General features: G+C 41.4%; 1 protein-coding gene and 1 long non-coding RNA gene across 2 annotated transcripts in view; one reads left to right on the top strand and one right to left on the bottom strand.

Annotated features, from left to right (window-relative positions):
- Nucleotides 1-410: 410 nt before the first annotated feature.
- On the bottom strand, nt 411-2,680 carry LOC117513315. The gene is made up of 2 exons (XR_004561558.1): nt 2,623-2,680; nt 411-786 (listed from the first exon to the last, which is right to left on the bottom strand). It is a non-coding gene; the product is annotated as an uncharacterized LOC117513315 (long non-coding RNA).
- A 6,931-nt stretch (nt 2,681-9,611) lies between these two features.
- Nucleotides 9,612-27,314, top strand: part of cicb (capicua transcriptional repressor b) — a 134,992-nt gene continuing 117,289 nt past the window's right edge. The window contains exon 1 of the mRNA XM_034174421.1: nt 9,612-9,823. The gene's annotated coding sequence lies outside the window, so the exon portion shown is untranslated. The remainder of the gene's footprint in view (nt 9,824-27,314) is intronic.

Here is a 27,314-nt window from a genome sequence, read left to right as displayed (position 1 = left end):
AGTGCGGAGAAGAATTTGATGACATTTATATTATAAAACTGGCCCACTGTTTTCATGCCGTGCATATGACTAGTCACAAGTGGCACTTCACGCAAACAGTTTGACTGTGTAGTTTTGATTTTGGTGCCACAGTATTACCAACATGAAAAAAAGGAAGAAAATCCTTTGTGCATTTTGTCACCACCCTTCTGTGTCTTGGGTGGAATAAGTTTGCAAATCTGTTAATAAGATACAGTAGGGATCACTTCCCCTGGGTCAAATGTCAAAACAGGAGTTTGTGGTGATTTTTCCAAGAAAATTGTTGAGTTACATCTACCAGAAACTTGGGCTTTTAACTTCAGACCAAAATCCACTCTGTAATCTCACAGGCGACTAAATTCTGAGTAGTGGGTTAATCATGTTGTCTTTGGCTCTTACCGTGGTGACACTTCAGTTTCTAGCATTTTTTTCCAGTTGGAGCCTATAGGAACACGTGTCTTGGAAATAATTTGACACTAAAATTACAACAGTTTGACCCACGGCTGCTGAGATTTAACATAACGTCCACAGAATTGTATGTGGACTAACATAAAGTATTAAGTGTACTTATTTATACATGTATTTGTCTCGTGGGTTTAGTTGGTGTGAAGTTGTCATGTGGATCCAGGGGTCAGTTACTACCACAGTTTTCCAATCTCATGGCTTTTCCCCATTTCTTTCCTCTCTCTGTTTTGTTTGGCTGCTGTCTGTACCCGTGGACAATCTGACAGCACAGCACTGCAGGGGGAGCAGGTCTCTGGCGTTTGACTGACAGACCAGTGATGAGTACACAGAGAGAGGGTCAAGGGTGAAGGCCAGGGGTCGGGATCCCATGGAGAGAGAGAGAGGGAGATGGAGGGAGGAGAGTGTTGGGGGTACAAAACAGACAGGGTGGTGACAAAAAAGACATTAAAACTTTAGTTATAGTGTGTATTTAATTATTTAGTCACTGAAAAATATAACAAATCAACTTTGATGAACATGTTCACAACAACAAAGCATCCAGATTTGTGCTGTTAAAACTATAGACACTGTTCTAAACCACATATTCATATTAAATGAAATAAACCACATGAGAAAGAGAGGTTGTCTCCTCAACATAAACACACAGGGAAACACAGAGAAAAATTAAAGACTGCACATATTCAAATGGCAGCTCAATACTGAGAGAGAGGGCAGGTGCATTTTGTGGCAGCGGCATGTTGTCTCGGCAATTCCAGTGGCATCTGTATGTGCCACGGCAGATGCCAGTGTTTTCTGTATTTCTTGCGGCACATCCGGTGGCATCTTTACCTATAAGCTTTACCTGCTGCGGCAGGTTAGGATTACAGGCAAAGATGAAGATTAAAAAAAAAAAAAAAAAAGTAAAAACGGCCACCTTATGTTTAAATATCCTCAAAATGTAGCTTAAACAGACAGATCACCTCTTTTAATTTATTTATTTTTTTCTTTTTTGGTGTTACAGTGTTACTGTGTTTAAACTGCAGTGAGTTTCATTCCACATTTTACAAATTATTGTTGTCAATTAAATACTACTCTACTGTTTTTCTTTTAACAATTTTTTTATGTTGTCAATTTACAGGATTTCCCTATTAATTTCACAAGGGTTTTTTAGTGTTGTTTCGCTGGTTATCCTTGTCATTGCTGGCACTCTGGAATAGTCCTGGATTCACTTGTTATGAACGAACAATTTTGAAGGCATTTTTTCATACTTGTATTTTTATTTTTTCATCTCTAGTCTGTTTATGTTTTTATATGTACAGTAGTGTTCAGAATAATAGTAGTGCTATGTGACTAAAAAGATTAATCCAGGTTTTGAGTATATTTCTTATTGTTACATGGGAAACAAGGTACCAGTAGATTCTCACAAATCCAACAAGACCAAGCATTCATGATATGCACACTCTTAAGGCTATGAAATTGAGCTATTAGTAAAAAAAAAAAGTAGAAAAGGGGGTGTTCACAATAATAGTAGCATCTGCTGTTGACGCTACAAACTCAAAACTATTATGTTCAAACTGCTTTTTTAGCAATCCTGTGAATCACTAAACTAGTATTTAGTTGTATAACCACAGTTTTTCATGATTTCTTCACATCTGCGAGACATTAATTTTGTTGGTTTGGAACCAAGATTTTGCTCGTTTACTAGTGTGCTTGGGGTCATTGTCTTGTTGAAACACCCATGTCAAGGGCATGTCCTCTTCAGCATAAGGCAACATGACCTCTTCAAGTATTTTGACATATCCAAACTGATCCATGATACCTGGTATGCGATATATAGGCCCAACACCATAGTAGGAGAAACATGCCCATATCATGATGTTTGCACCACCATGCTTCACTGTCTTCACTGTGAACTGTGGCTTGAATTCAGAGTTTGGGGGTCATCTCACAAACTGTCTGTGGCCCTTGGACCCAAAAAGAACAATTTTACTCTCATCAGTCCACAAAATATTCCTCCATTTCTCTTTAGACCAGTTGATGTGTTCTTTGGCAAATTGTAACCTCTTCTGCACATGTCTTTTATTTAACAGAGGGACTTTGCAGGGGATTCTTGCAAATAAATTAGCTTCACAGGCATCTTCTAACTGTCACAGCACTTACAGGTAACTCCAGACTGTCTTTGATCATCCTGGAGCTGATCAATGGGTGAGCCTTTGCCATTTTGGTTATTCTTCTATCCATTTTGACGGTTGTTTTCCGTTTTCTTCCACGCATCGATGGTTTTTTGTCTATTTTAAAGCATTGGAGATCATTGTAGATGAACAGCCTATAATTGTTTGCACCTGCGTATACGTTTTCCCCTCTCCAATCAACACTATTCTTCTGAACAATGTCTTGAACGTCCCATTTTGCTCAGGCTTTCAAAGAGAAAAGCATGTTCAACAGGTGCTGGCTTCATCCTTTACCCTTTATCTACGGCGATGGCGCCCACGCCATATTTTCCATATGCGTATTTTTTTTACCGTAACTCCGCCATAGTTTGTCCAATCCGAATGATTCAAAGTGCATTGTTAAGCTAACACCAAGGGCTTTCCAATGATATATGGTGTATTACGGTAAACGTAAGCCTGTGACGTCATAACGCAGAGGAAAAACACGGAAGTTTCACACGAGTGCGCCGCTGATTCTCATTACCGTAAGTTCTCATGTAAGCCCTCAATCTGAAAAATTTCAACACTGACAGCAAGCCAAGAACCCGTGCTTTCCAACAGTGTGCTATATGTTGCATATATTACGGTAAAGTGCGTTCGGTGACTTTTGAAACGAGGGAAAAGTATGAAAAGGAGCGCAAAAGTGACAGAAAAGTACAGAGACAGACAGCAAACATAAATGTAGTAATTTCTGAGGAAAAGGCAGGGTGTTAGTGTCATTTGTGAACGTGTGTGTGCGTGTTTGTGTGGGTGTGATGGCTCCATCAGCCACAAGCCACTGCCCGGTGCCAACAAGCAGAAACCCACCTTGCCAGTGATCCACAAAGGGGCGGCGTTCTTGCAAGGTGTGCAAGAGGTCAACCTGCTAGATGTGTAAACTGTAAAATTGGCCTCTGTCTTCAGCCAAATAGAAACTGTTACAAACAGTACCACACTGATAATGGACTGATGTAGTTTTGATCTAATTTTGATTCTTGGTTATATATTTGTATATAGTTTGACGCTTTTGTTTTATTCATATTGTATAATTTTGCACAAAATGAGTGATCAAATGAGTGATTTATTACACATTTTAATAATACAGATAATAATTGATATATTTATATATAGTTTTGCACTTTGTTGTTATTCATATTGTTTGGTTCTGCACTTTAAAATTGGTTACTTTTTGCATATTTTCGCCTTGAAAAATGTTTACTTTTGCACTGTTTCTGCACTGTTTCTGAGTTCTACACACACAAAATGAATTATTTTGATTGTAAACACTTACAGCTTCCTGTTAAAAATGTGAAATCCAAACTTCCTTTACATAACAATCATTTTTCACTAAAAAACTGAAAAACAGTCAAGTTCGTTTTTGTGTTTTTTCTCATTTTAAATGCTAAAACTTACAAATAATGTGTATAAATAGTTAATCAGGTGTAATATAACTGAAATTCAGGTACTCTTGGAAAAGGGTACCAAAGCACACAAACATAGAACATTATTTCTTAATTTTATTGCTATAATAAAAAATTATAACCAATCGTCCATTTATAGCCTCAGTAGGTAAAGGGTTAAACAGGGGACACCTGATTCACACCTGTTTGTTCCACAAAATTGACGAACTCACTGACTGAATGCCACACTACTATTATTGTGAACACCCTCTTTTCTACTTTTTTTTACTAATAGCCCAATTTCATAGCCTTAAGAGTGTGCATATCATGAATGCTTGGTCTTGTTGGATTTGTGAGAATCTACTGAATCTACTGGTACCTTGTTTCCCATGTAACAATAAGAAATACGAGTATACTCAAAACCTGGATTAATCTTTTTAGTACATAGCACTACTATTATTCTGAAGACTACTGTACACGTCTGAAATAAATAAATCAACTGAAACACTGGCATCTGCCGCGGCAGGTAAAGATGCCACTGTAAGTGCCGAGACAACATACCGCTGCCACAAAATGCATCTGCCCCTGCTTATTCCAAAATGGATGAAATTGATTTTTTTCCTCAAAATTCTACACACAATACCCCATAATGAGAATGTGATTTTCTTTTTAGATTTTCAAATTTATTATTAAAAATAATCATAAAAATAAACTAGAAGCACTCAAAGTGCAAACCTCCGCCAAGGCCATGGGGTCACTGACACCATAACATCTACACCCCGTGGAATCATTGAACCTAAAAAAGTCTAACAATGATGTTTGCTCAGTAGTAAAAAAAGTTTCATCTGCTGTGACTGGATAGCATGTATCCTTAGCGCTTGGCATCACAGTTTATTGTAACTTGCACCTTTCCCAGAAGCTACTGTCATCTGAGCACTGATATTGATATTGCATGTGCTTATAGACAAAAACAAATAAGAGACAAAATTCAATTTATTATTCAACTAAACTGCAAATATATGAATTTTTTAACATTTATGAAACACTTCTCTAAACAAGGCCATAGGGTCACTGACCCTAAAGAGATTCCCTCCTTGGCACAGTGATCTATTTCTTTTTGTGTCTTTCTCTAAAATTGTATATAATAATCATTAGATTATTAATATATAAACAAAAATAAATTTAAGAAATATTATAATTTGAAAACAAATGCACCCGAACGTGATGACAGCTGCAACTGCTTAATGCTAACTTTTAACATTGAAAATGCCATAGACATGCTAACACATTAGCATCGGGATCCGGATCGTGATCCGGATCACCACTAAAAATTAATCACTTGTTCCTCTTGTCATTTCCAACCACTCCACAAAATTTCATCAAAATCCATTCAAAACTTTTTGAGTTATCCTGCTGACAGACAGACAAACAAACAAACAAACAAACGTGACTGAAAACATAACCTCCTTGGCGGAGGTAAAAAAAAAAAAAACCCTAAGAAATCACACGTACATAAGTATTCACAGCCTTTGCCATGAAGCTAAAAATTGAGCTCAGGTGCACTCTGTTTCCACTGATCATCCTTGAGATGTACACCAGCTTAATTGGAGTCCACCTGGGGTAAATTCAGTTGATTGGATTATTTGGAAAGGCACACACCTGTCTGCATGTAAGGTCCCACAGTTGGCAATGCATGTCAGAGCACAAACCAAGCATGAATCCAAAGGAATTGTATGTAGACCTCAGAGACAGGATTGTCTTGAAGCACAAATCTGGGGAAGGGTACAGAAACATCTCTGCTGCTAGGAAGGTCCCAGTGAGCACAGTGACCTCCATCATCCATAAATGGAAGATGTTTGGATCCACCAGGACTCTTCCCAGAGCTGGCCACCCATCTAAACTGAGCAATTGGGGTAGAAGGGCCTTAGTCAGGGAGGTGACCAATAACCTGATGGTGACTCAGAGCTCCAGCATTCCCATGTGGAGAGAGGAGAACCTTCCTGAAGGACAACCATCTCTGCAGCAATCCACCAATCAGGCCTGTATGATAGAGTGGCCAGACGGAAACCATTCCTTAGAAAAAGGCGCATGGCCCTCCTCTACACATGTCCAAACCATCTCAATATCACCTCTCTCACTTTGTCTCCAAACAGTCCCACCTAAGCTGTCCCTCTGATATGTTACATTTATTACATTTATATCACAAATCACAACAAAGTTCCATGAAGGTGCTTCACACAAGTAAGGTCTAACCTTACTTGATGTTCATTCCTAATCCTGTCCATCCTTGTCACTCTCAAAGAGAATCACAACATCTTCAGCTCTGCCACCTTCAGCTCTGCCTCCTGTCATTTTGTTAGTGCCACTATCTCTAAGCTGTACAACATAGCTGGTCTCACTACTGTCTTATAGACTTCCCCCTTCATTTTTGCAGATATTCTTCGGTCACAAATCATTCCTGCCACCTTTCTCCACCCACTCCACCCTGCCTGCACTCTCTCATTTTCTTCATCCATCAACTCCTCAAAATATTCCCTCCATTTTCTCAACACACTCTCCACTCCTTGCTCCTATCAGCACTCTTTCATGCTTGGGTACACTCTCCACCACCTCATCTAACTCCCTCCAGAAATCTTCTTATTCCTTTGTCTTGCAACCTACCTGTGGGGCAGTATGCACTGATGATATTCATCTTCACCCCTTCAATTTCCAACTTAACACTCATCACCCTGTCGGACACTCATTTAACCTCCAACACACTCTTAACATACTCTTTCTTTAAAATGACCCCAACACCATTTCTCTTCCTATCCTCACCATGATACAACAACTTGGACCCACCGCCTAGGCTCCTGCTCTTACTTCCCTTCCATTTGGTCTCTTGCACACACAATATGTCTACATTTCTCCTCTCCATCTCCAGCTCTCTCCCTTTACCAGTCATACTGCCAACATTCAAAGTCCTGACTCGCACTTCCACCCTTCTAGTTTTCCTCTTCTCCCGCTGTCTGTGGACATATCCTCCTCCTCTTCTTCTTCTTCACCCAGCAGTATCCCAATTTTCCCTGGCACCTTGCTGGACAATGGCGCTGGTGGTGGTCGGTGTTAACCCGGGTCTCGACCGATCGGGTATCGAAATTCGATTTATACTCTGCATCTTTAACTTTGGCTGGCTTTACACCAGATGTCCTTCCTGATGCAGCCCTACTCATTTATCCATGCTTGGGACTGGCCCTCAGAGTGTACTGGCTGAACACCCCATGTGGCTGAGATTTGACAAACTATAAAGTTTACACCCTGCCTCCTTCTACCCTCCTCTTTTATCCGGGTTTGAGACTGGCACTCAGAATGTACTGGCTACACACCCATGTAATTTCTTAGTTTTTGATATTTAATAAAAAAATACTTTATTCATATTGTCATTATGGGGTGTTGTGAGTAGAATTTTAAGAGAATAAATTAATTGAATCCATTTTAGAATAAGGCTGTAACATAACAAAATGTGGACAAAGTGAAGTGCTGTGACTACTTTCCGGATGCACTATACCAGATTGCCACAGCCAAAATGCCGAGAAGGGCTTATCATAGAATTCTTTCAAAATTCTTCTGTCTTAAAGGACTGACCACAATTACATCCTAAAATGTGCAAAATATCAGATTTTTGCAGGTTCGGTCCATGCCCAGTAACTCTTCTATTTTGGGCCACAGTGACATTTTTTTAACATGTAAAATACAATAAAGACACACAGGCCCTTCACGTTCCTTGTGAAGTCTTGTTGCTTCTCCCAGGGTGGCCATTAGATACAGTTGTCAGATGAGGTATATTTACATGTCCCTTTTAAAAACAATGCTGCAAAGAGTCATGTCAAATATTGTTTATGGAAATACATTTGATAACAGTGAAAGGATTTTTTTAAACTTGTTTTGCAGTAGCATATTGTTAAAGGCAGATATGTTGCACTGTATTAAAAGAAAGTTAATGTATTTTTGAAAATTTTTGAAGATACAGAGGTTCACTTTATTTTCTTTATTTGCACCTTTAGGAATATTCAGTAGACGTGAATAAGGAGTAAAAATATTGTAAATATCAAATATGTTATTACTGAATTAGTGGAAAGTACAGATGGACTTGGTTGGATTCATTTGAATTGACTTCAGTTTACGAAAATTATTTCCATACTTTATTCACTCATACTTTATTCACTCATTATCCCCAGTGCCGTACTACTGTTTGACATTTTTTTCTCTTTTCTCTATTATAACAAACCTAAAAAAAAAAAAAAAAAAAAAAAATCAAGACGCAGTACTAGCAGATGATCACTAGATGTCAGTGTAGTTCAACATTTACGTTAGGTCCAGCCGTTCCACTCCGCACACTCACTACTTACTGTTCAATCAGCCAATCAGCGCTGCTGAATCTTTTCCACGTTTGTTGTGTGTCCTTTCGGTAACATGCAACAGACCATGCCGTCAGGGGGCGCTCTTTATGTATGATCCCACATGCATGCTTCAGCGTTATTGTGAACTTGTACTACACACTGGATTATGTAATGTTTACTATTTTGGCGCTGTGTCTTTCGCAGTCTCTTCTCTTGCAAGGTCACGTTTCCGAGCCTGTTTATCATAATCATCGCAAGGATTTCAGTCAATCGTTAACAGATACAAATTTTCGCCGCAAGTTTTACGGAGGTTAGCAGAGTTTACGCGAGGACACTCCCCTTCTGTCGAACTGGTGGCAACACTCGTGGTGACATCACCGCCGCGCGTGCTCATTGGCCGAAACGTGTCTAGCATTCGTCCAATGGTGTGTCAGTGAAGTGACGTCAGCCGGGACGCGCTCCGTTCACTTTCAGTGGGATGGGCGGAGCGGAACAATTAGCGACGTCACGGTGAGCGGGATGCCGCTACGTGATTGGCTGACAGCGGTGAAAGCGAGCGTCTGTTGCTGAGAGAAAAGAGAAAGGGAGAGCAGTTTGAAAAGCGGCACTGATTCGTTGAGTTCTACAGCTAGCGAAGTAACTTTAAAACCATGAAACAATGCTCCATCCTGCGATGTGTACATTCTCACCTGATTTGCTTGTATATAAAAATGTTGACATCGTGTTAAAGTCTGTCACCGCAAATGGGAACTATAACGCATGTATATTTGATTCTGATGCGGCACTTTTTGTGTGAACTAGCAGAGCGATAGATGCATTATCACTGTCTGCACTTGCACTGTCAATTATGGTAAACATACTCCTTTTCAAAGGGTGAGCGAATTCATGCCTTTCTATTGGCTCTCGCTGATTTGCTCCCACCTCTTGACCCGCCCACATGCTGTTCCTATGGTTCCCTGCACTGTTATTGGATACTGTAAAGTTTGGGACTCGCCTCCGGTCTGCTCCGCATCATCACCGTTATTGGCTGGATGTAGCTTTCAATCAAGGGGACTGTGGCGTCTTGCCACGCCCTTTAGACTGTGGCGCCGACGCTGGTAGGCTACTGTACCTGTCACCAAACTCTGATTGGTCGGCTCGCCCAGCTGTTAGTGGTTCATTCACCATTTTGTGACTGTAGTGGAAAAGAAGACCAATAGTTTTTTTTTTTTATATATATATCCCCTGTTTGAGTTTGAGAGGAAAGGATGTTTTGCGGAGAAAAAGTAAAAGCGCGACTCTGGACCTGCGTAGTGGGACAACAGAAGGGATGTTACGGAGAGTTGTGAGACCTTCCTCGTCAGCAAAACCAAACCGTAAATCGTTTTCCGCCGAAGGAAAAGCGCTGTTTTAGGTGAGTTGGAACTAAGTTAGCAAAGGTTGCTAAAGTGATATACTCCTAATAAGAAGGAAGGACGGGCAGCTTTTGGTGCCGTGTGTGAAGAGACATGAAAGAGGGTGTGGGTGGAACACCTGAGAAACTTTGTCAAATGTTTTACCGCAGTACCACAAACGACACAAAACGTTTCGTCATTTTCTGTCGACGGTTCAATTTTTTTCAACGTCCCGGCTAAGGAGAAGTACTTTTTCCTTGACCTTTGCTTTCGAGTTCTACGTAGTGCAGCGCTGGTATATAAATAAATAAATAAATATGTTTACTATAACCCCAATAGCAAACAAATATGTCGTCTTTTTTTAAGGCGGGGGTGGGGGGGCAGTTAGTGATGGTGTCATTAAGTGGGTACTAACGGTTAGTAGTGTTGCGTACTACGACTACTACACTACTACGTACTAACATTACCGAGCTGCTTACTAGAGCGAGACACCAGCTCGCAAAAAGCTGCTGCTTTTCCAAGTTTTCATTTATTTATTTATTTTTTAACCCTCAAATGAAATAAGTGCCACTGGCTTAATTTATGAAGCCTCTGCGGGAGCGGTGGTTAGATATTTGTATGCCTGTAAGGTCGTTATAGGACAGCGGGTGTTTGTGTTTGTCACCGGACGCAGGGCAGCAGCCTGACTGGCTGCCTCCAGTCACAATACTGCTTTGACATTGTGTACTATGTGGTTCCTCCTCGTAGTACTCGCAGACATCAGTGCAAAAGAAGAAGAATGCTTTCTTTCGTTGTTGTCTTTCTTTTCGCTCTCTGGCGCTCCGCTTCTCTGCATCACAAGTCTGAAATCAGTGTCGATGCATCCTTGACATCCCTGACTGTGCAGTTTGAAAGTGTTTTGCCACATTTGTCCACAGGTGCAAATGTCTGTTTTTGACATTTGCACGGGGTGCAAGTGACATCTGTCCTGTTCATTCGTCATTACTGCACTTGTGCATGCAGAACATATAACTCCACTGGTCCGTGCATCTTTGTGTAGCCTGTAGAGCAGCTGGTCATTGATGTGGCATTGACAGTTCAGCAATTTGGTGCCAAATAGACTTGTCACCTTTGATCTATGATGCATCCTCCTGATCAATATAGGGCAGAAGAATGCACAAATTCCATTCCTCAGTATTTCTCCATTATTGATCTAATATATGCAGTCAGACATGCCAACTATGAAACAGCTGCCAGTATTCATGCTACACCAGATGTTCTCCATAACTAATGCACTCACACACTTGTCACACTTGTGGTCATATCTCACAGTTGCCATCTTGCTATGTCTAAAATATCCTCACGGAATGAATTGTTACATTTGTGCTATGTTGCCGACTCACTAACATCTTGCTGTTTCATGTGAGTTCCCTGGTGACCCAGTTCTGGGCAAAGCCGCCTTGCCATGCTGCATGTATGAAGGTCCACAGTAGGCTTCACATCATCATGGCCATCCTACATCTTGTCTCTGTTGTTCCATCACACGTTCATCTCCTCTCATATCTGTCCCCGTCACTGCAGCCCTGCACCCATAGACACCCATAAAATGCATTTAGAGGAGAGCTGAGCTGCAGTGTGCTTGGTAACTACGTATGCGCACAGGCTGATATATAGTGGAGAAGCAGAGTTAGGCACATGTCAGACACTCGTACGTAGTAATACACTTTTTATTTATTTTATTTTATTTATTTTTACTGTATTGCTTAATGTCTTCTTCCTATAGTGTTGACATTGCGCTCATATGTCCTTATAAATGAATCTTCTGTGTGTGTCTCTCTCTCTTTCTCTCTCTCTTTATATATAAACACAATCAAAGGGCTGTGCATAAAAATATATATTTATAGCATCATGAAAATGTTATATTTATTGTTATTGCTTGTTTTTACAGAAAAATGCAATCCATTGCTGACCAAAGTGAGCTCTAGCATCTGTGTTGATAATATAAAAGCAAGACAGTACACACTAAGTACAAGGGAGGTTTTAACAGTATATGCATGACTGCATTGTAAATCTTTAGTAGTGTTCACTGTATGCGAGCAAAGTTTTATGTTGCTATGCAGTGTGTGTGTGGGTGGGTGGGGAGGGGGGCGGTGGTACATTGTGTGCTACCGTATGTTTAAGGGGTGAAACTGAATCTGTTTATTGTTTAAAATGAAGCACAATTCTGCGCATGAGAAACCATCACCATCAGTTATTTGTCTGTAGAATTTAGTTGCTGACGCTGCAAATGTCTCATGCTCACTTTCATATTGAAACATGCAGCTTTCTTGAAAAATCAAAAGTCCTCTTTGCTTTATCTTAATTCATCTCAAAGTAAATAATGAATGCTGCAGTAATTTTATTTTTTTATGTTTTATTTCTGAATAACAATTTGCACGCTAAAACAAAATCTCAGTAAAGAGGCATGAATACAGACTAGGTATTGGCATTTTAAATTTTAGTTAACACTTAGTAGTTAAAGACTTGCATTTTGTTTGTTTAGCAAAAACTGTGCAATTACAGTGAGGAAAATAAGTATTTGAACACCCTGCGGTTTTGCAAGTTCTCCCACTTAGAAATCATGGAGGGGTCTGAAATTTTCATCTTAGGTGCATGTCCACTGTGAGAGACATAACCTACAAAAAAAAAAAAAAAAAAAAATCCAGAAATCACAATGTATGATTTTTTTAAAATAATTTATTTGTATGTTACTGTTGTGGCTGGCGTGCCTGGCTGGCTTTTGTTTGTCTTCTGTTTCTGTCTTTTGGTTTTCCTTCCAGGTGGTGCGCATTTGGGACTGAGTGGCTGTGTGGCTGAGATACTAGGACCTCACCCTGATCACCTGAGGCTGATCAGGTGCAGCTCGTTCAGGACTCACAGCTGTGGTGCATCTACACGGATTGGAGCATGGTGGCATTTAAGCCTGGAGTACACAGTGTGTATTTGCCAGAGACTCAACCTTGTGACCAGACGGGTGAGATCGTCGTCTCAAGAGCCATCTCATCATCAGTGGATGCAGAGAACGTCCAGGTTTGATGCATGGTCTGTGAAAGAGGAGGGGTTGAGGTCTCACGCTCGTCAGCACACTTCCTGAGGTATGTTAGGTTTTGTGACTAACATTTATACAGTCAGTAAATGTGGTGTCCCTCACACCTTCTTATATTGAGCTGTATGTTAGTCGTTTAATCAGCTTCCACTGCAGTGGAGTTTTGTGAACGGGGTGTTCCATGCCTGCAGGGTGGGAAGCTGATTTGTAATTAAGCCAGGAAGTGTTTGCTGTTTGTACACCTTTGAGCGGTCTCTCTGTGTGTGGAGTGTGGACTCACATAATGATTTCTTCTTTCACAGACTCGGTTTGTCGCGGCCACCTGGGGGGTGTCGGCGGGGTCCTTGGGTCCGAACAGTTTCTGGCTCCGGACCGTTTGTGCTGCTAGGAGCGCACCGTGTCACCACCACGCCAGACCGCGCACTCTTTTGTTGTGTTTTTTATCACATCACTGTTATGTATTAAATTCAGTTATCCTTTGTACCGTGCTCTGCTTATTTCATACTGGGTCCTTCAAACGTTGGTCGGTTCTCCGGGCTGTGTCCGACACATAACAGTTACTGCTGCAAATACGTATTTGAACACCTACCAACCAGCAAGAATTCTGGCTCTCACAGACATGTTAATTTTTCTTTAAGAAGGCCTCTTATTCTGCACTCTTTACCTGTATCAATTGCACCTGTTTGAACTTGTTACCTGTATAAAAGACACCTGTTCACACACTCAATCAATCACACTCCGACCTGTCCACCATAGCCAAGACCAAAGAGCCGTCTAAGGACACCAGGGACAGAACTGTAGACCTGCACAAGGCTGGGATGGACTACAGGACAACACGCAAACAGGTTGGTAGAAGACAACAACTGTTATAATTATTTATTAGAAAGTGGAAGAAACACAAGATGGCTGTCTGTCTCCCTTGGTCTGGGATTCCATGCAAGATCTCACTTTGTGGGGTAAGGATGATTCTGAGAAAGCTTAGAACTACACAGCAGGACCTGGTCAATGACCTGAAGAGAGCTGGGACCACAGTCACAAAGATTACATTAGTAACACATGATGCTGTCATGGTTTAAAATCCTGAGGGCAGCAAGGTCCCCCTGCTCAAGCCAGCGCATGTCCAGGCCCGTTTGAAGTTCACCAGTGACCATCTGGATGATCCAGAGGAGGCATGGGAGAAGGTCATGTGGTCAGATGAGACCAGAATAGAGCTTTTTGGAATCAACTCCACTTACCATGTTTAGAGGATGAGAACAACCCCAAGAAAACCATCCCAACCGTGAAGCATGGGGGTGGAAACAACATACTCTGGGGGTGCTGTTCTGCAAAGGGGACAGGATGACTGCACCGTATTGAAGGGAGGATGGATGGGGTCATGTATTGCGAGATTTTGGCAAACAACCTCCTTCCCTCAGTAAGAGCATTGAAGACGGGTCATGGCTGGGTCTTCCAGCATGACAATGACCCCAAACACACAGCCAGGGCAACTAAGGAGGGGCTCCGTAAGAAGCATTTCAAGGTCCTTGAGTGGCCTGGCCAGTCTCCAGACCTGAACTCAATAGAAAATCTTTGGAGGGAGCTGAAACTCCAAAACCTGAAAGATTTAGAGAAGATCTGTATGGAGGAGTGGACCAAAATCCCTGCTGCAGTGTGTGCAAACCTGGTGAAAAACTACAGAAAAACGTTTGACCTCTGTAATTGCAGACAAAGGCTACTGTACCAAATATTAACATTGATTTTCACAGGTGTTCAAATACTTATTTGCAGCAGTAACATACAAATAAATTATTTAAAAAATCATACATTGTGATTTCCGGATTTTTTTATTTTTATTTTTTTTAGATTATGTCTGTCACAGTGGACATGCACCTAAGATGAAAATTTCAGACCCCTCTATGATTTCTAAGTGGGAGAACTTGCAACACCGCAGGGTGTTCAAATACTTATTTTCCTCATTGTATTTTGATCAACAGGACTGAGAGAAACTTATTTTATGGCAGCGCCATTATTGGTGGCTTACGCATAAAATAAAAAGTCTGTTACAGTTTTATACATATTTGTGTTTAGACTTTCTAGTAAATATCAGTGTATGTATTATGCACACATGCATTTTTATTATTATTATTTAACACTGGGCCTATCACAGGGTTCATGAAATGGTTAAAATGTTCACGATTAAATTCTTAGAAATGAAACCTGGTTTTATGCAACATAAATACATTCTGGCAGGGGGGCATGGATGTTGCTGACAAATACCACATACCAAATTGCCAAAGACTGTGCTCGAACAGTAATGATCAAACTAAAGCACGCCTGACCACAAATCCTTTTGAGCAGTCCAGTGCAGACTCCTTACTCCGATGCATACATGCCTATGCTGTATTATCAGCCAAAGCCACAAACATTCTGAGAAGGCAAAATGTATCCAAATGCATTTTTTAAGCTAAGATCAGATCCTAACGAATCATCCAGCTATTGGGCCAAGTGACCCTGACTTCTTCCTCACATTTCCTGCACACTACAATAACAACAAAGTATCCAGCAACACACTTCAGGACTCAATGTGTGCTGTACAGAAGAAGGACCTGACCTGGTACTGGTAGAAGGTACATTCCAGCAGTTGGAGTTTTCTTTTCTTTGTTTAGAACATGGTTTACAAAAAATATGTATGTCTGTGAGTAACTGCTACTTAGTGACTTGTTAAAGTAACTAAGGGATTTTAAGGTAACAATAAACAATTAAAAATAGAATAGATGTTTATTGCCATTTGCATTTCTGCAATGATATTCTGGTGGCACTTTCCAAAGAGCTATTTAGAAAAACAGCTTTAAAAACAACAGACAGCTTTACAGGACGACAGACATCCTTAAATACAAAAAAGTATGACAGTGCAAAAAGGTGCTTAATAACTTATTAAGGAGCTTAATGCTTAGTGCAGTCCAGTAATTACTTAACCCACGAGGGCTGACAGAATCACTCAGGGGTTATCTACAATAAGTAGATTTAGTATAGGTAACTAAGTAATTAAAAAAAAACCTTTTTGACTCAACATTACTTATTAGGTCATATCAACTGTTGCTTATGAAAGGAAAAAAAAAACGTTCTTGCCCAAATTACATCAATGAAGTAAATCCTAATGTTCAATCCTGAAGACATTGAAAAGGAAACTCAGTTTTTCTGTATCATGACTTAATTGAGGAAAATCTAATATTCTACCCTGATGACATTGTCAAGGAAATCCTATATTTTTCCTTATAATATTGCAAATCATTCTGGCCAAATGACATCATAAAGGAAAATGTAATATTGTAGGTACAACATCAAGGATTAGTGATCATTATTAAAAATGAGTCATTCAGTTCAATTTTATTATTACGTCCGCCAAGGATTCTACATCAAGATTTCACTTTTTATACACTTTGAAGGATTACGTCAAAACTACTTGACAGATTTTGACACCATTGTCAACACAGATACATATTTGGCCATGGAACACTCCATTAAATTTTGGAGATGATCTGGATCAGGATTCTACATCAAGATTTCACTTTTTATACGCTTTGAAGGATTACATCAAAACTACTTCACGGATTCTCACCAAATTTGCACCACAAAGAGATATTAGGGCATGGTAGACTCCACTGAATTTTGGAGGTGATCTGGATCCAGATTCTGGATCAAGATTCACTTTATATAGGCTTTGAAGAATTATGTCAAAACTGCTTCATGGATTCTCACCATTTCATTTTATATATGCTTTGAAGGATTACGTCAAAACTACTTGACAGATTTTGACAACATTTTCAACACAGATACATATTTGGCCGTGGAGGTGATCTGGATCCAGATTCTAGATCAAGATTTCACTTTATATGCGCTTTGAAGGATTACGTCAAAACTACTTCACACATTCTCACCAAATTTGCGCCACAGATAGGTATTAGGGTGCGGAAGACTCCACTGAATTTTGGAAGTGATCCAGATCCGGATCTGGATTCTGGATCAAGTTTCACTTTATATAGGCTTTGAAGGATTACGTCAAAACTACTTGACAGATTTTGTGCATAGTGCATTTTATATGCCCAGTTATACAGCTTCATGGTGAAGTGGTATAGAGGAGGGTTTTCTTTCACCAAAACATTAAATCTAGGCTTGCATCTCAGATGTACCTTCTGGCAAATTGTAGCTGAACTTATACTATGACGGACATCAGAAATCTCTGATGGCTCTTGTTATATTTATATTGTGCCTAATCATGACAAAGTTTCCCCATGATAGTTCACGGGAAAAGGTTCAAACACCAGCAGACCCAGCTCAGTTGGACAGCCACCCACATTGGCCACCACAACAACAAATAACATTGAAAATTTCAAACAATTAACAAAAGCAGTACAAATAAAAAAAGTTAGTTAAAAGCCAATTGTGCAGTAATAATTATATAAAATATTGATTAACATGTATGTATAAAACAAGGTTAAAAATTTTGTAGAGGTAGAACTTTGGGCAATGAAGAACTGAATAAATGATAGTGTGGCTCCAGATCAAGGACAAGATCTTGTGTTTGATGTTTGCGGCAAACATCAAAAGCAAAAGATCTTGACATTGTGATTCTTTTTTCTGTTTGTTTGTCATCAGAATATCTCAGGAAAAAATGAAGTGGTTTGAATAAAATTTCGGTTAGAGGTAGACCTCAGGTCATTGAATAGCTGATTACATTTTTTTTTGTAGATGCCTAACAAGAGGTCTTACCTTCCATTCATCAAAGGCAAGTAAAATAATAGGAAAGCTAACTGAAAAACATCAAGTTCTTGTAACTATAGAAGTGGGGATGCTTGTGGCTAAGGGGTTAAGGTGTGCATGCACAATTTCTCCGATAGTCACACGACTGAAAAGCCACCGAAAGCCGTCTGAATCTTCCGAATGGTGGAAGAGCTGGGCATGTCACAACATGTCCTGTGAGGCTTCAACACGGTGGCGCTTTTGCTGCGCCATCAGCTTCGTGCCAAAGCCATCGGCATGAATTTCGCTGCAACTCTTTTCATGGCAAAATGTTCTGTCACAGTGGAATGTGCTGAAAAAGTGCTGATGTCCACCTCTTCCACAATTTCTCGGATAGTCACATGACGGTCCCGCATCACCACAGAGTTCACTTTGGAAATGATCCGGTCATTTCAGCATGTTGATGGCCGCCCATAGCGCGGCTCGCTCTCCACCGTTGTGCGCGCCATCTTTAAACTGGTTGTACCACTCCTTAATCTGTGTGATGCCCATAGGATCGTCACCGAAAGCCGTCTGAATAATCTGAATGGTTTCCACCTGGCTGTCGCCCAGTTTCTGGCAAAATTTGATGCAGTCGCGCTGCTCCAGTCGTTCCGCCATTTCCTTGCAAAGAAAAAACGACGAGAGACTCCACCCATCCTCACACAAAGGCTGCTTACAAGCAAATGATGCAATCGACAGGCGTGAAAAAACTCACGCATGCGCACGAAGGTTCAGGGTTGGCTCATGCAAGCACATGTGATTCAAATCCATCAGGTTTTTGAAAAAAATAAAAAGGTCGGATACTTTTCTAACAGACCTCGTACGTCATGGCAAACCATTTTGGGTTTGGTGGCACCATTCAAGACTCGGCGATCTATGGCTAATTCTGAGCCTTGGTTAAATGACAGAACTCATGATGCCAGGAGGAAATGTCGCCGAGCCGAACGCAAGTGAAAAAAGGACGGATTACAGGACTCTTTTCAAATCTTGAAAAAGTGTTGGCACTGTTATCAGACCACGGTAAAGGAGGCAAGAAGGGACTATTAAACAACCCACTTATGTTGTTTAAGATCATTGACTCTGTATTAGATATTGCACAGAATGTATGTTTGGACGCCTCCCCAGATATGTGCAACAATTTTGGCTGCTTCTTTATGGAGAAGGTTCATAATATTAGGGTTTTTATTATAGCTCCTGCTTCTAACCCTTCAGCTTTGGTTTCTTGTCCTGCCACTTTTGTTCAGTTTGAATCTGTGACCTTTTCATTTGTAAAGGATGTAGTAGGGCACATCAAATGTGGTTCTTTTTATGATCCTGTCTCTCCATGATTTTTTAAAGAAATTTTGTTGTGTATCAGGCAGCCGGTGCTTGCAATTATAAATCGTAGTTTGTCCTCTAGGGTGGTTTTGGCTAAATTTAAACATGCAGTGGTCCAGCCTTTGCTTTAAAAAACCCAGTCTTGATCACACGGTTTTGGCTAATTACAGGCCCATTTCTAAACTGCCTTTTTTGTCTAAGGTTTTAGAAAAAAATGTTTATTGCCAATTAAGCTTTTTTTTTTTTGGAATGAAAATTGTATTCTGGTAATGTTTCAGTCAGCTTTTAAGCCATTTCATAGCACAGAGTTTGCGTTAGTTAAGGTCACTCTTTAGTGACATTTTTGTCAGGATTTGAGTTTTGTATGCTTTTATCTCTTTGCTTTGATTTGTTTGTTCGGTTACTTTCTGTTTTGTTTAGTCTCTTGCTAGGGTTTTTCCTGTTTGGGTCTGTCCCTTTCTCTCTTGTCTGTCTTTGCTGGCTCTTGGTGGTGGGTGTTTCCTTCTCTCTGGCCACACCCTCATTCTGGAGTGTTCCACGCACACCTGCTCTCAATCTGCACCTCATCACCTAGGTGTATATAAACTTCTCATTTTGCCTTGCTTCCTCGCTAGATTGATGCACCTAGTGCCTTCTCTCCAGCTCTGTTTTGTGTATTCTCAACCTGCTTGCCTCAGGTGTGTTACAACTACTTGCCTGTATCCTTGACCACACTTTTGCCTGATGTTTTTGGTTTTGTTACTCTTGTTGGACTGCCTCACTGTGTACCGGACCCCATTTACTGCTCCAGTAAACTGCTTTTACTTACAGAGCTTGTTATCTGAGTCCTGCATTTGTGTCCAGCCTAACCAGTCGACCAGACCTGATAATTTTTCTTGCATGAGACGCTGGGAACTGTGTTATCTGTTGTGAAAGTGTAGTGACACGGACCCACAACAGGGGGCGCAAATGAACGGACAATGAAAGAGTCGAATATGAACACTTTACTGTTGTGAATGAGCACAACACAGAGGAATGTGAAATTTTACAGACAGTCAATCACAAGGGTGACGTGTGGGCAGGCTCGAGGATAGAAGACGTCTGTCCTGAGATGAACCGGAACCACACAATTTCCTCCGCCACCGAACCCGGAGAATACTGGAGCCGCCGAGTCCCCAGGTGGCCACCATCTTCGAAGGTTGGATCTGGTACTGCTGGCAGGGAGCAGAGACAATAAGATATGGGTGTGTGCACACCCAGTAACAACAACGGTGGGAATTCCACCTCCACCTCTAACACACACTCGTGCAGCTCCTGTCTACCCACTTATCTGGTAGAGGTGTGAAGCGAAGCCGTCGCTGATCACACCAAACGCCGGTCTCACAGATAAGGAACACCACAGGAAAGCGGCTGCAAAAAAGAGTTCAGACTGACACACAGTTTACTTTAAGGCTGAGAATAGTACCTGAACGGTTCGACGATATCTCGGCAATGAAGTGGACATGACGTCCGGGTTTTATGGAGTGAGATGATGAAGCATGAATGGGTGACAGCTGTCAAGAGATAATGAGTGACAGCTGTCACCCCCGGCTGTGTCCGTGGCGGCAGAGCCCTCTCGTGCCTGAAGCCCGCACTTCAGGCAGGGCGCCCTCTGGTGGTGGGCCAGCAGTACCTCCTCTTCTGGCGGCCCACACAACATTATCTTAGTGTTGCATGATTTAACTGCTGCTTTTGATACTGCTGATCACAGTATTTTATTATCTCAGCTACTATACTTGGTGGGCATTGGTGGTACTGTACTTGAGTGGTTGTGGTCCTATTTGCCAGACAGGATGTTTTCTGTGAATATTGGTGGCTTTGAATCTTCTGTAGTCCCTTTGTCATGTGGTGTTCCACAGGGCTGTATTTTGGGGCCTTTGCTTTTTTCCTCTATATTTATTGCCTCTGGGGACTATTTTTAGAAAACATGGGATTTTATTCCACTGCTATGCAAATGATTGCCAAATTTATTTGCCTTTGACTCAGAGGGATGGTCAGTCATTGATATGGTTCCTGGCATGCTTAGAGGATTTTAAAGCCTGGCTTGCCTTGAATTTACTAAATTTTAATCGACTGGATTGCGGAACGCCCTCGCTGCGAGCCTCGCCACCTGCCCCGGCGCACCTTCACCCCGCACCCGAGTTCGACCATCGTTCACCACTCCAACGTCTACACCGCACATCCTGGGACTGAAGAGCCTATGCAGCTCGGTTGCATGCATTTGTCTCAGGAAGAACGATGGCGTAGACGGGATGACGGGCTTTGTTTTTATTGTGGACAATCAGGTCATTTGATTTCTTGTTGTTCTGTCAGGGGTACCTCTGCTAAGTCTCAAGCCTCTGTGCGGGTGAGTCACAGTTCAATTTTTTCCTCGGGATCTCAGAATATAATTTCTGCTAAATTGGAATCTGAACAAAACACTTGAGTTGGTGCATGCATTTGTGGATTCTGGGTCTGACACTAATTTGATGTTATCCTCTCTCACCAGGTCCCTGCACCTTAGATTGTTTCACATCTCATGACCTCTGGTGGTCAGGGCGGTGGATGACCATGAACTCAGGCAAATTACTCAAAGAACTCAGTCAGTCTGTCTCTCTATTAATGAGAATCATGTAGAAACAATCAATTTCTTTGTTTTCAATAAAATGATTCACTCTGTAATTCTGGGGCACCCCTGGCTGCAACAGTACTGTCCCAATTTCACTTGGGCAAATGGTATAATTATTGAGTGGGATTCTTCTTGCTCTGGGAACTATATAACCATCCCCAAACTGCTGTCTTCATCCGTTCTTTCAGATCTGGCCGGGGTTCCATCTTGTTATCATGATTTAGCTACTGTATTTAGCAAGGCTAAAGCTAAATTGCTCCCGCCTCATCGTGCGTCTGATTTTGCTATTGATTTGTTGCTTGGGGCCAGTCCGCCACAGGGAAAGTTGTATTCTCTGTCCGCTCCTGAACGGACCGCCATACAGGAATACATACAGGAGTCACTTGACACTGGTTTAATTCGGCCCTTGTCATCACCAGCAGGGGCAGGGTTTTTCTTTGTTGAGAAAAATGATAAGACGCTTCGTCCCTGTATTCATTATCGAGGTTTGAATGATATTACAGTAAAGAACTGTTATCCCTTACCATTGATGTTACCTGCTTTTGAGTCGCTAGAGGGCAGCAAAGTATTTACTAAATTGGATCTTCGAAATGCATACCATTTGGTCAGGATTAGACAGGGAGATGAATGGAAGATGGTGTTTAACACTCCCACAGGACACTACGAATATATGGTGATGCCATTCAGGCTTACAAATGCGCCACCCATCTTCCAGAACCTTGTTAACAATGTACTGTGGGAATACTTGAATAAGTTTGTGTTTGTGTATTTAGATGCCATCCTGATCTTCTCTCCTGACCTCGAGACTCACACCAAGCACGTTCGGGCCGTGTTACAAACCCTTCTGCTGAACGAGTTGTATGTCAAGGCTGAGAAGTGTGAATTTCATAAATCTACCATGTCTTTTCTGAGGTTTGTCATAGCTGAGGGAAGAATTCAAATGGACCCCGATAAGGTGATGGCGGTACGTGAGTGGGCAGTGCCTAGTAGCTGAAAAGAAGTTCAGAGATTTTTGGGATTTGCTCATTTCTACCAAAAATTTATCTGAAATTTCAGTTCTGTAGCTGCTCCACTTTATAATGTGACCTCTTCACTACAGGTGTTCAAGTGGACTCCAGAATGTGAGAAGGCCTTTTGAGTCCTAAAGCAACAGTTTACCGTGGCCCCTGTGCTTCTCCTTCCTGACCCCGCACAGCAGTTTGTGGTGGAGGTCAATGCTTCGGATATTGGTTTGGGAGTAATCCTGTCCCAGATATGTCCCACAGACAGACAGTTACATCCGCGTGCCTTTCTGTCCCACAAATTGTCTGCTGTGGAGCACAATTATAGCATCGGTGAACGGGAACTGCTAGCGGTCAAGGTGGCCTTGGAGGAGTGGTGACACTGGCTCGAGGGGGCACAGATACCGTTCTTGGTTTACACAGATCATAAGCGTTGTTCTTCTCCAGGAGGTTTTTATCACATCGGCCTTGAAGTGCAGCTGTGTTTTGGGAAGCCGAATGAAAATCCAGATTAGCAGACGCCTGAAAGATTCCACAGTCTGAGACAGAGTGGCTTCCAATACATCTGAATTAGGAGAGGAGATGTGGTCATTACTGACGATCAATGCAGTTTTCCAGTGCAGCCATCTTACCAAAGATGGTTTCCAGTGCGCGGTTAACACCCGCCGACTGAGCTGACACTGCCCTTCCAATCAAATCAATCATGTGGGACAGCCTGGACGGGCCAATTATTGCCGCTTCCACTTTCTTAATTTTCCGGTAAACCAGCGCTATGCCCTCTCCACACAGCAGGAACCCAGTCACCACCATGCCAAATATATACACATCTTCGACGTCCTCCACAGACAGCGTGTAAAGGCACATGACCTGCCATTTCCTCCAACTGTCCATCACGTAACCCATCACATGTGTCCCGGCAGGGCAGGTCGGGTCCTCCGTTCCCGAGTGTCTTTTAAAAAAAATTGTGTCAATTGCGTTCAGAGACCACTTTAACAGATCCATTTTTGCTGTTTCCAGAAGAGCAAAGCTGGCAGCCTCACAGACAACACGCCACAGAAGCAGGAAAGATAAGGAGGGAGGGAGAAGAGAAAAATGCGACCGTCTCCGCCGAGAGCAAGGAGGCAAAAAAAAAAAAAAAAATCATCACTTACCTCTCCGTGGGGTTCCTCGCAAATTGGATCCCAGGTTCGTTGGTCCTTTCCCCGTGTCTAAAGTTATCAATCCTGTTTCTATTCGGCTCCAGTTACCCAGTTCCATGCGCATTCACCCCACTTTCCATGTTAGTCACGTTAAGCCAGTAGTAGTAGCAGTCGTAGTAGTAGTAGCAGTCGTGTTATGTGTCGACGCGGGTTGAGGAGCGGACCTGCGTCAGACGGAACCCAGCGCTACAAATAACCAGAAAAGCGGTTCCAAAAACAATATATTTATTTCATCCGCTGTGCTTAAAAGGTGTAAAAACAAAAATAGCGTCCTTCTGGTGGAGTGACTGTTGGTACGCTCTCCAGCGCCCGCAAGGATCAAAGCCCGGCGCTCCTGGACCCACTACCACCGCCAAACACCCCCCAGGTGGACACGACAAACCGACTCTCTGTGAAGCAAAGAAGAGGTGAGGTAAGTCAGCAGTTACAACAATAACTTTCAAAAGACACACGCTATCAGCAACACATTCAGGTCTGTATCTTTTTAACTTTATGCAAATGAGCAGCTTCTCACAACAAGTGGAGGATCACTTATCCTGCATGCCACAGCAGTGAGAAGCAAACTGCACAATTCTCATCACAATTCCAGTATACTGCGTAACAAAACACCAAGTTACTATCAACAATTAATCAAACACTTAATCACCTTTGATGTGTGCTGACAGCATGTGTCCTCACCCTTCCTTGCCTCACGGGCTCGATGTGTCAAACCCAGGCGCGGTCCTCAGCGTCTCACAAACGAACATCACAAGGTCGAGTTCCCGGCAGTTCTGCTTGAATCACACATGCCTTAAATGCAGAACGCCATCCAATTATCTACTTCAGCTGAAAGTCTTTAAGGTTGCATGTGAGCACCAGTCACAGGTGCTTCACATGATGTTGATGAGGGTGAGGACTCTTCAGCCAGCACCTTCTCCACAGAAGAATCAGTTTCCATGCCACCTGAAGAGCAAAGAAAAGAAAAGAACACCAAAACATCCAGCCACACCCCCCCAACACACAACAAGTCGTAGTCTTTGTGAGCCCTCCTCTGTCAATTTAGGACCCCTGGAAGCATATTTTAAACCTGTTATTCTTAATCTTGGTCTTAAGATGGATAGCGATCTTAAAATGGACAGTTAAATTGCAGCAGTGGTGAAATCTGTTTTTTGTTTTGTTTTGTTTTTTATCATTTGAGACGTTTGGTGACAGTGAAGCCTTTTCTTTCCAGGCAACATTTTGAGATTGTTATTCATGCTTTTGTGTCATCTAGTCTGGACTACTGCAATTTGCTCTATGTGGGTGTAAATCAGTCACTTCTTTCCTGTCTGCAGTTGGTCCAGAATGCTGCGGCGCGGCTTTTAACAAGGCCTCGGAGGAGGGAGAATATGACTCCTGTCCTGGCCACACTTCACTGGTTGCCGCTTCATTTTAGGGTTCATTCTAAAATTCTTTTCTAAAATTAGTTTGTTTTTAAGTTCCTCCACAGTTTAGCTCCATTGTACCTCACTGGGCTTCTTCAGCTTTATATACCTATTTGGCCTCTCAGGTTGGCTGACCAGCTGCTCCTGCAAGTGCCTAAGTCAAAAAGACAGCTGAGGGGGGACAGGGCTTTTTCTGTTGTTGCTCCCAAACTGTGTAATAGCTTGCCTCTGGGTGTTAGGGAGGCACTCCCATTGGTCATTTTTAAAGTTTGTTTAAAAATGCATCTTTTTTTCTTGGCTTTTAACACCAATGAGGCTTAGTTTGATAAAAATTTATTTTTAATTGCATTTTAGTGTTTTTTTATTTTATTGTGTTTTAATTTATATTATGTTTGTAGTGTACAGCACCTTGTGTCAGTGCTGGTTGTTTTAAGGTGCTTTATAAATTAAGTTGGTATGGTATGGTATAGTTCCATTTAACAGACTCTTTGTTTTCTGCAATGCATAAAATCCTCCAACCAACAGTCAAGTTTACCTATAAAGCCACATTTTTGCAGCTTGTAAATTAACCTGCCATGTGAAACTGAATCAAATGCTTTTCTAAAAATCTAAATACAGTACATCAAATGATAAACCTTCAGAGTACAATTTTGTCCAATCCTCTAGCATCACGAGTAGATTTGTTAAACAAGACCTTCCCTTTCTAAAACCAATTTGCTCATTACATAAAACTTTATTTTCACTAAATTCAACAGTAGCATCTCTGACAATTTTTTTTTATATAATTTACAGATTTGTGACGTTATATTTACAGGTCCATAATTACCAGCAATAGATCTATTGCCTTTTTTAAAAATCCGTGTTACATCAGCCCTTTCCATATATCAAGAAGTTTACTTTGGTCCAGAGATTGCCTTAAGATACAGCATAGTGGAAAATCTGTCTTCTCTTTCAAGAACCTAGGATAGATCCCATCCAATCCCATAGCCTTAAGGAGCTAATCAATGTAGCAACAGCAGCTGCAACTTTCCAAAGCGGCACACTGAGTAAAATTAAGCCTTTTAAGAGAAAGAGGGTCTGCACTGATTATCTGAAATAGACTTAATGGATATTTAAAGTGAAGCAGTGTTTGTGTATTTTTAAAAAAACACAGTGCTGTGGCCGCTCTCCATTTCATTGTAAAAGAATCAAGTTTAACTATTCAAAAAATTCCTTTATTTGGATTCGATCAGTTTTCATCAAGAGAGCGAACAGTGGATTTATCAGTGCTGCTTTTGTGGAAAAGCTGCACTCCAGAGCCCAGTTTTTGACAGGCTGAGTTCATTCGCACATGCAGCACCTCCACTGACTATTTCGCTGACTGCCGGTGCTTACTGTCCGGGAAAGCTCCAAAACTCATAGCGGCGTGATAAAATAGATAATTATTCTGCAAAACAGAGAGGGAACACCTTGAATTTGAAATTCTGCATGATGGCGAAGCATTATTGTGCCATTGCTTATACCCCCATTACACTAGAGGCCGAATGAGTCAGAATGGCTGTCTGGATGTCTGTCCCTCCCAACTGCACCTCGAAGTTTGGCTTTTTTTTTTTTATTCGGCCTGATTTGGCTTCATTCATGCTCATACATGCTTAGGGCCCTTAGAAGCGAGATCTTCTTCTGTGGTGTTTAACGGCAGCCAGCATCCATATTAGTGCATTGGTGCCACCTTCTGCATCAGTCTGTTACAGCAACACTAAATCTTCTCGAGTCCAGTGACAGATTTTTTTCATGTTACTACTACTAGTGCTGCTGCTGCCACTACTACTTATAATACTAATAATAATAATAATAATTATTATTATTATTATTAGTATTATAAAAAATATAATAATAATAATTATTATTATTGCTGTTATTATATTTTTAACAATTAAAATGTTTAATCAGTGTTCCTCTGTGCCTGTTTTACTACTGTTCTGCACTAAGCAGAATTGATGAGCCATAAAAAATATATTTACTTAATTTAAATTTTCTGCTAAGCTCAGGTGTAACTGGGTCTGTTTGGGGTTCTCGCTTTAAAATCAGGTCAGTTAAGGTTAGGCCCCATTAAAAAAAATAACATGAGTTTTTTATTCCCGTCCATGTGCTGAAATCAGCC

The sequence above is a fragment of the Thalassophryne amazonica genome, chromosome 7 (assembly GCF_902500255.1).
Source record: "Thalassophryne amazonica chromosome 7, fThaAma1.1, whole genome shotgun sequence".
NCBI classification, from domain to species: domain Eukaryota; kingdom Metazoa; phylum Chordata; class Actinopteri; order Batrachoidiformes; family Batrachoididae; genus Thalassophryne; species Thalassophryne amazonica.
Note: the sequence above shows the minus strand (reverse complement) of the source record. Positions and strands in the feature narration are given on the sequence as shown.